Source organism: Echinops telfairi, unplaced genomic scaffold, assembly GCF_000313985.2.
Source record: "Echinops telfairi isolate 266 unplaced genomic scaffold, ASM31398v2 ScPeMD7_7467;HRSCAF=8505_1, whole genome shotgun sequence".
NCBI classification, from domain to species: domain Eukaryota; kingdom Metazoa; phylum Chordata; class Mammalia; order Afrosoricida; family Tenrecidae; genus Echinops; species Echinops telfairi.
Window position 1 is genome coordinate 18,792,722 of NW_022111368.1, and position 8,479 is coordinate 18,801,200.

General features: G+C 43.8%; 1 long non-coding RNA gene across 2 annotated transcripts; it reads left to right on the forward strand.

Annotated features, from left to right (window-relative positions):
- The first annotated feature begins 1,491 nt into the window (after window positions 1-1,491).
- Window positions 1,492-2,484, forward strand: LOC123520937. Of its 2 annotated transcripts, none has more exons than XR_006679444.1 (2): window positions 1,492-1,597; window positions 2,259-2,484. It is a non-coding gene; the product is annotated as an uncharacterized LOC123520937 (long non-coding RNA). The 2 variants fall into 2 exon arrangements; XR_006679445.1 differs by lacking the exon at window positions 1,492-1,597 and adding an exon at window positions 1,900-2,038.
- The last annotated feature ends 5,995 nt before the right edge of the window (window positions 2,485-8,479 follow it).

Here is an 8,479-nt window from a genome sequence, read left to right on the forward strand (position 1 = left end):
GACCCTGTGCACACCGATGTTTACTGCAGCCACTTCCACAACTGCAAGAACACGGGAACAACCCAAAAAAAACAATACCTGTCTCAAGTACCACAGCACGGACAGCACTGGAGAACATTATGCTTAGTAACCTCAGTCAATCTTCCAGAGATAAACAGTTAGCATTACCATTGTTCGGAGGAAAACAAAGAAGAAACGTGGCTTATTCACCAAGAGACACGACTTTAAAGATGACAAAGAGATCAGGGGTGGGGTTTGGGACAGAGACCAAATAAATAAATAAATAAATGAAAGGAGAGTTTAACATGAAAAAAAATAAAGAAATAAAATAAAAATTGCTTCATGGGAAAAGAAACAAACCAAAACAAAACACAAACTTCCAGATTCCTACCCATCAGATGTAAATATTGCTCTGCGTGGCTATAAAAGGGGGACAGTAAAACTGAAGTGTACTTAGAGTCCTCAGTGACATACAAGTTCATTCCAAACATTAAAAAAAGGAGGGAACCTTATAAGCGAAGGGACATGCTGCATCGTGTGGGTCGCCATGAGTTGGAATCGCCTTGACACCTATTGAAAGAGGCGGTGATTTGGTTTATCCACAGGAAGCTGAAACAAAGAGAATAGCTACGCAGCCAGCGAGCCATGCACTGCCTTGGCTGGGTGGAGACTGGTGCTCCTGGGGCGTGGGGGGAGCAGGAGAAAGCATAGTGTCCCTCAATGTCCCCTTGGGAACCAGATGAAACTTAACATTTATTCTTCTGGGGTAAGAAGCAAGGGAATGAGGGTGACCTTTAGCTACTCTGGCGGAGTCCTTGGGTTAACATGTTCAGCTGCTAACGAAAAAGTTGAAAGTTCAAGTCCACCCAGAGGTACCTCCGAAGAAAAGCCTAGCAAGCTATTTCCAAGGACCCTGTGGAACACGGTCCTGCTCTGGCATGCACGGTGTCCATGCCGTATAAAACAGTTGACCCAATGGCACCTGGCGATGGGTAGGCTCCAGTGACAGTGAGCCCAGAGGATGGAAAATGGAGAGCGATCACTAAGAAGGAGTGACCGAAAATAAAACAGTGCCTGAGAATGTAAAACACACAAAAAGAGTCAGCTTCTGTTCCAACTAAAATAGTCTGTGGAAAACAAGGCACCCGCGGGAAGATTTGTCTATCCACCCATGTTTCAGGTCTGACCCAGTCCAAGCCCTGCAGGCAGGGGCAGTGGACACAGCTGGGAGACGGTTTGATTTTGCATCTCCTGGCGAGAGGGGAAACCAAACAGCTTTCTTCTGAGGCCAGATGGGGGCTGGGAGCCAGCTTTATAAATGGAAACCAAGAAAAGTCAGCTGACCTTTCTGGCCAGGCCTGTGCACCAAGCACGAGATCTGACAGATTGCAGGATGCAGTGGGCTCAGGGGCTTGACCCATAAAGAGGTGGGTTGGGGGATCAATCTGTTGGCTGAGAACCTGAAGATCTTCCCTCCTGCCCCAGTTAAATATGTAAGACCAGGGCTGCTGGGATGATCCGAAGACAGTAGAGACATGGATTTCCAAAAGGCAAATGGCCAATTTTCATCTCTATCATCAGCAAAGTATGCTTCCTAGTAAGTCTCTTTCTGTTTCATAGCGTGTGGAGTATACAAAATAGACATACTAAATTGGCTTGCTTTTTTATAAGCCCCAAAGGGATAGCGATTTAGCTGACAGATCTCCAGAGTGACTACTTGGGAGGAGAAACTAACTTACGTGTCCACATTTGATCCCATGCGTGTGTGCGGGAAGAAAGGAGAGGGGGGCAGGGCTACAAATGTTTCCATTTAGTTCAGGCACAGTCTGTGCCGCTCCACATTCTCTTGCAATGAGCTATCAAACGATTGATTCGCGCTGTGTGTTGGCCTGGGTCAACCAGCCACACGTGGGCATTGGCTCACGGGTGACCGAGTCTGAAGAGGCACTGGTTCTGGAGAAGGATGGCAAGTCTGAGCCTGCGACAGAGAGAGGGAACCGGGCAGCTGTTTCCCTTGCCGAGGATACAGTGTCTCTAGGTAAATTATTGTACACGGTATGTTAGTAGTGTGCTTCTTTTTAAAATACGTCTTACTCTGCATTGGGTGAAGGCTTACAGAGCAACTCGGTTTTTCAGTCGGTAATTCATACATCATTTATTGCCTTTCCTATCATTATCCCACTTCTTCCCTGGGCTTCCAGTTCCCCTTGTGTCTTCTGTGTGCCTAACCCATGTGCCTTCTGACCTTTGGTCTGTAGATGGTTGATGATTCTAAGGAATGAGGAGCTCCCAGCAAGATTGTTTCCCGTACAGTCACGCCTATTTGGCTGAAAAATGAGACACGGAAGTGAGTTCAGTGGAAATGTTTCTCTCCACCCCACCCTACGCTTCCCACCACCATCTCCGCAACCCCTACCCGAGACCCACACCCCCAATGCCTCCACCTTAACTTGAATTCCCAATAAATTTCGCTTATGGCTCTTGCAGGAGTATCTGCTGATTTGGGCTGACCCTAGAACACGGGTATATGACAGCGACTGCTTGGTCTTCTGCCTTGTCCCTCCTCTGGAAACCTGACCCCAGCTGTTGCCAGGCGTCCGCAAGACAGTCATTGTAACGATCGTTGTTGGCTGCCCGAGTGTGAGTTCAGACTCGGAGCAACCGTGTGTGGAACAGAAGGGAACCCTGCTGGGCCCGCCAGCCCCATCCGCACGGTTTTTGGGTTTGAGCCCATGGCTGCAGCCGCTGTGTCCATTCCACTTTGGGGACGGTCTTCCTCTTCCGCCCTGCTCTTCTCCTGGACAAAGCGCGATGCAGACTGATGTCTCTTGAAAAGGCCAAAGGGTGAGACGAGGCCTCACCGCCTGGCTTCTAAGGAACATTCCTGTGGTGCTTCTTTCAGCAACAGACTCATTCGTGCTCCTGCCCTCCACAGGGCTGCCCGCCCCCTGCCAGGACCACCATCCCGTTCTTAGCTAGTGGCGAGTCCTGAACTAGGTCCACCAAACGATGGCTTCCTTTTAAGAAGACTCTAAGGATATTTTAAAAAATTAAATGTTAAGGTTTCAAGGTTTTTCAGACAAAGAATGCATGTAATATTATATTTAATCCAATTCGTGGATCTGCCTTGTGGGCTCTAACTCAGTGTCAGGAAATCGGGCAAGATGCATTTCTCAGAAGAATCCTCCACCTGCCAGAGAAAAATTAAAATTCCCCTTTGATTCAACAGGAGAAGCTTCCTAAGGGAAATATTAAGATATCCTATGGAGAAACAGATGAAAACAAATGGTATTAGAGGAAGACGTGAGATCAAGGCGGCACAGGATCAAGTGCCGAGAAAGGAGGAGAAAGCGTCGTTCTTAGGACCCAACCCGTGCATCCACTGATACTCACGATGTGGTGAGTGTGCATGGCGATACATTTTTATAGAAATAAACAATGTCAAAGACACCATAGCACACTGAAGCTACACAATCATAAATACTGTCAATTAAGGGAAAACAGAAATCCCTGTGATGACAAGAGCACATCTCTGATTAGATTATAAAATCCTATAAAATAGGCAAGGACAAATAGAACATTAACATGAAATTAGAATCTTCCTGCATTGCTGGTGGGACCTGAAATACCGTCCCACCCAGCAATCCCTCTACATGGTCTGCGGTCTAGAGAAATAAGAGTCCTGACATGATGGATACCTGCGCTCATGTTCACCACAGCACTACTCACAAGAACAAAAAGATGGAAATGGCCCAACTGCCCCTCAGTGGAAGAATGGAAAAGTGAACTTGGACTGCTAGGCCATGTTGAAAAAATAATGAATCTTTGAACCTGAATCAGAATGGCCCTGGAGGAAATAATGCTGGGTGTAATTGGGCAATCAGAAATGCTGTAGGAGATCACTGTTATCCTGAGTCAAGAACCAGTTCACCACACTGAAAGACACATTCTATGATGGCTACTAAGGGTGGGAAGGAAAAGGAGGGAGAAGAACTCGTGAGCTAGAGGGCAGGTGACTATTAACTTGAGAAGGGAAGGTCATACCAAGTAAGAGGGAGGTTTGCCAAACCAAAAAAAAAAAAAAGATGAAGTCAGGGAAAGACATTGGGAGGTTTTCAAGAATGAAAGGCAACAGAGGCAGATCCCATTATATGCACAACCCTGCAATTGATGAGCTCTCTGAGTCAATGCTTGGATAGGAGTACACGCTGGACAAGTGCGGGAGGGATAGCAGGGATATACTCAGGAATATATATAGAGAGGTCTGACAGAGGATATTTGTAAATGACTACCTTTGCTGCAAATAGATCCTTAACGTGGTGGCGCATGCAGGAGGCAAAGTCATTAAAACCTCTTAGACATATTGGGTTCAGCGCTCAAGCCCATGGTCTCAGGGGACACTGAGGCCTGTCAGCATAACATCCTTCACAAAGACAACAGTTTCCTTCCTGGTTTAGTGAATGTGTAGCTTCTGGGATCTTCAAGTTCATTAGCAGCCACCTCAGGTGCAGCTATGGCTGTCACCCCATCTAGAGAAAAGATAAGTGATGAAAATGGAAAGGCACCTGGAAACCAATGGATGCAAACATCATCATGCAAACATCAGTCTGCACAGCCTTGAGACCAGAGGAGCTCGATGGTGCCAGGCTATCACTAACCCCTGCTCTCTAAAGGATTCTATTAGAATGTCCTAGATCAAATGGGAGGAAGGTGTGTAACTGAATTCAAAATCATATACAAGACCAAGCAGACTGTCTGATAGAGACTAGTAGACCCCTAAGAATGTGGCCCTGAGTCACCGTTGAGGTCTGAAACGAAACTCGCCCCGGTGTTAAAATAACCAGCCCTTGTGCTGTAGTGGTTATGAGATTAGCTGCAATGTGCAGGGTCCACAGCTCAAAACTACCAACTACTCCAAAGGAGAAAGACAGGGCTTTCTACCCCTGCAAACAATGATAGTCTCCAGTACTCATGGGGCAGTGCTACCCTGTCCTATGGGGCTGCCATGAGACAGCATGGACTTGATAGCAGTGAGCTTATCCTCAAAAGACAGCACTTGCACAAGGACAGGAAGGCTGAGGTTTAGAAAAGAAAAAGGTGTGGTGATTAATGAGTGATAGATTTAAATATTGGGAAAAATGCCTGACATGCACTAACAATTCATTACATTGTAAGAAAGCATTACAAGTATTGTTCAACCAGTTGTTGCCGGTTCATTCCTCGTCATCCACAGTAAATGGCTTTCTTGGTTCATCGGGATACGGTATCACACATACATCACATCACCCTGTACACTTGCTGCCATGGAGTCAATTCTGACTCAAAGCCATAGTGCAGGACAGCCGAGAACTGCCCCTTTGATTTGTCACTACTGCAATTCTTGATGGGACTAGAGGAGGTGGTTGTATTAGATTATCTTTAAACATTTTCTCCATTTAGGATTTTAGACATTGTTTTATAAATGATAAATTCTGCCTTTCGGGCTAGATTATTTGTTTCTCAATGTCCAGGATCTATGTTTGTTTGTTTCCTTCTCAAAATGATTCACCCAGGGCTGGGCAGACAACATGTATACATCAAGTAGATATTAGAGAGCCTCTTAATTACTGAGATTCAAGTATGAGACCTGAAGCTAACAGGTCGAAGGTTACAGCTCTTATAATAACTTACTGAAAGCGATTTCTATCTTGGTCATAAAACATCTACTATTAAGATTATCATGATGGTAACAACATAATTTATTGCACATGTAGGATGTTCTAGGCATTGTGTTAAATGCTTTATATAAATTGTGCCATTTAATTGTCTGACACATCTAGGGGTTAAGTATTCCTAGCCCCATTTACAAAGGATATAAAATGAGGAATTTCATTGCCGATGTCAGATCTTGGCTAGAAGCAGAGGCTACCAGAATGAGGTTTATTTGTGGTTTATTAACTGTACAAAGGCATTTAACTGTGTAGATCATAACAAACCATGGGCAGCATTACAATGAATGGCAATTCCAGAAGACTTCACCGTGCTCCTTCAGAACCTGTGCATGGACTGGAGGCAGTAATATGAACAGAGAAAAAACATATGCATGGTTTAAAATCAAGAAAGGCATGCATTAAAGTTGTATCCTTTCACCATCCTTACCCAATCTGTATGCTGAACAAATAATCTAAGAAGCTGAATTATGTGAAGAAGAAAATGGCACAGAATTCGAGGAAGGCCCATTAACAGCCTGCAATATGCAGAAGACAATCTTGTCTGCTGAAATCAAGAAGGACTTGACAACCAGGGTGCAGTATAGCACCGATGAAACACACAATGTTCCTCTGGTTCCTTGAGGCTTCCTCACCCTCACTGTCATGACCGCAGTCCTGCCTTTCACTGTGGGCTAGACTGAAGCATGTGCACAGGAACAGATGAGAGATAAAAGCTCATGACACATGGAATCCAGGAACAGGAATGAGAGTAGCAATACCAGGAGGGTAAAGAGGAGGTTGGGAGAGGAGGAGAGGAAGAGGGAACTGACCACAATGATTGACACATGACCCCCATATCCCAACCACCCCCAGAGCATGCCTCTCTTGTCCCACTCACTTTTCTCACCTGACCTCATTCTGTGCGACTTCTTTTTGTTTCTGCAAATGTAGAGGGACACGGAAGGACAATAATTTGATGACATAGAGGCGAAGAAAAAAGCGAGGGAGGTGCTGTCAGTCATCCAGACAGAGGAGTTCAAAAAATGTTTCCAAGAATGGAATACAGATTTGACCAATGTATTACGTGTAATGGAGAATAGTTTGAAGGTGATAAGGTTATTTTGTAAAAAAAAAAAAAAAAATTTAAATAAATAGCTTTAGCGGGGGAAATCCACTTTGGGGGGGGGTACCCCCTTGTATACCAATTTAAAATGTGGTGAAACCATGTAGATAGAAATAACCCCAACTCTTGAATAAAAAGACAGCAGAGTCAGAAAAAAGACCACCATTTCTACTTTAAGAAAAATAAAAATGATGTGAGAGTTTTGGTGTTTTATTTCAGACTATTCCTGCACATGGTAGATTTTTACAGAAGTTACACACTGAATTTAGCACTGCGTGCCCTTAGATTTAATGACTCTGCTTCTCTTGTCCACTAATCCGTTCTAGAAGGAGCATCAAGATGCAATGCAGTCAAGTTCTGAATCCATTTTTCCCATAGGAAATAACTGAAAAGAGATTAATCAGTTCTCAACCAACAAGTTTCTACCCTAACCTTGCCTTTTTATACAAAACATTACACAGAAATTTCAAAGTAAACAAGTTCAGAGTTAAGTGGTATAATTTAAATAAGAAACACAGCATTAAAAAAGTTTTTAACAACTACAGTATGGCGCATACCTTGACACCGATGAGGATCTAGATCTGTGGACACAGATGTGGAGAGGCAGGATGGAGAGAGAGGCATTGTTTGGAAGAGAGAGAGGCATTGTTTGGAAGGGGAATCCCCTTCCATAAAATCAACTGGTAGCTGCTTTTCAGGAGTTTTTTTCCCTTCTTTGTCCTTTTTCACTAGGACCTGGCTGGCTTTCTCTTAAAACAAAAAAAACCCGTCTAGTAGGTCTGCAGTTGGTGCTTCCTTAACTATTTTCTGAAAGGGTTTACAAACTAATCATCAACAGTATCGATAACACAGTTAACCAGTTCCTTATCATGATGTTTCCTTTCAAAAAAACTTTTTCTTAGGACCCATTTAAAAAAAATCTTAAAACAGTACAAAAACTAAGAAAATTATAGCAAAACACTTGAACACAGCTGCAAAAGGTTTGAGCAATGTGTACTTACAACGCCATCTAATGCGAGTGACCGAATCTCTAACTGCTTTTGTTTACAAAAAGCATGTGTGTCGGGTTGGATTCCGATGCTTTGTTCGAGTGCTGATGCAAAATTTTCCCGACATTTCGCGTCAAAATCCGATCATGTTGAGTACTGATGCTGCCGAGTACCAGGGTTCTACTGTATTTTTTAGAAAATAGTTTTATTGACAGATAACTCGCATATCACACAATGTAATCACTCAGTCATATTAAGAAGAGTTGTGCCATCCTCATCACCCTTTCAGAGCATTTTGTTCTTGTATTCATTGTTGTCAGCTCCCCATTCCCTCCAACCTCCCCTCCAATGCCCCTAGGTGATTATTCATCCGGTTGCTGTCTATAGATTGACCTATCCTGGATTTCATCCACAGTAAGTTACACAAAACACAAACAGGAAGGAAAAAACAACAATAATGACAAAACAAAACAGAGAAAAGCTCAATAGAAAAGAAAGCAGAAAATGTGAAAAGAAAATAGAAAAGAAAGCAGGGGAGGGGAGTAGCAAGATCCCCAGGGAATGATGAGGGTGGACATTGGAGACAGGGCATGGTGCCCCAAACAGGCTAGACTGGAAAACACAAGTTTTTCTTGCTTGGTATATTTTAATTTGTTCTTCGTCAGTGGATTGATGTT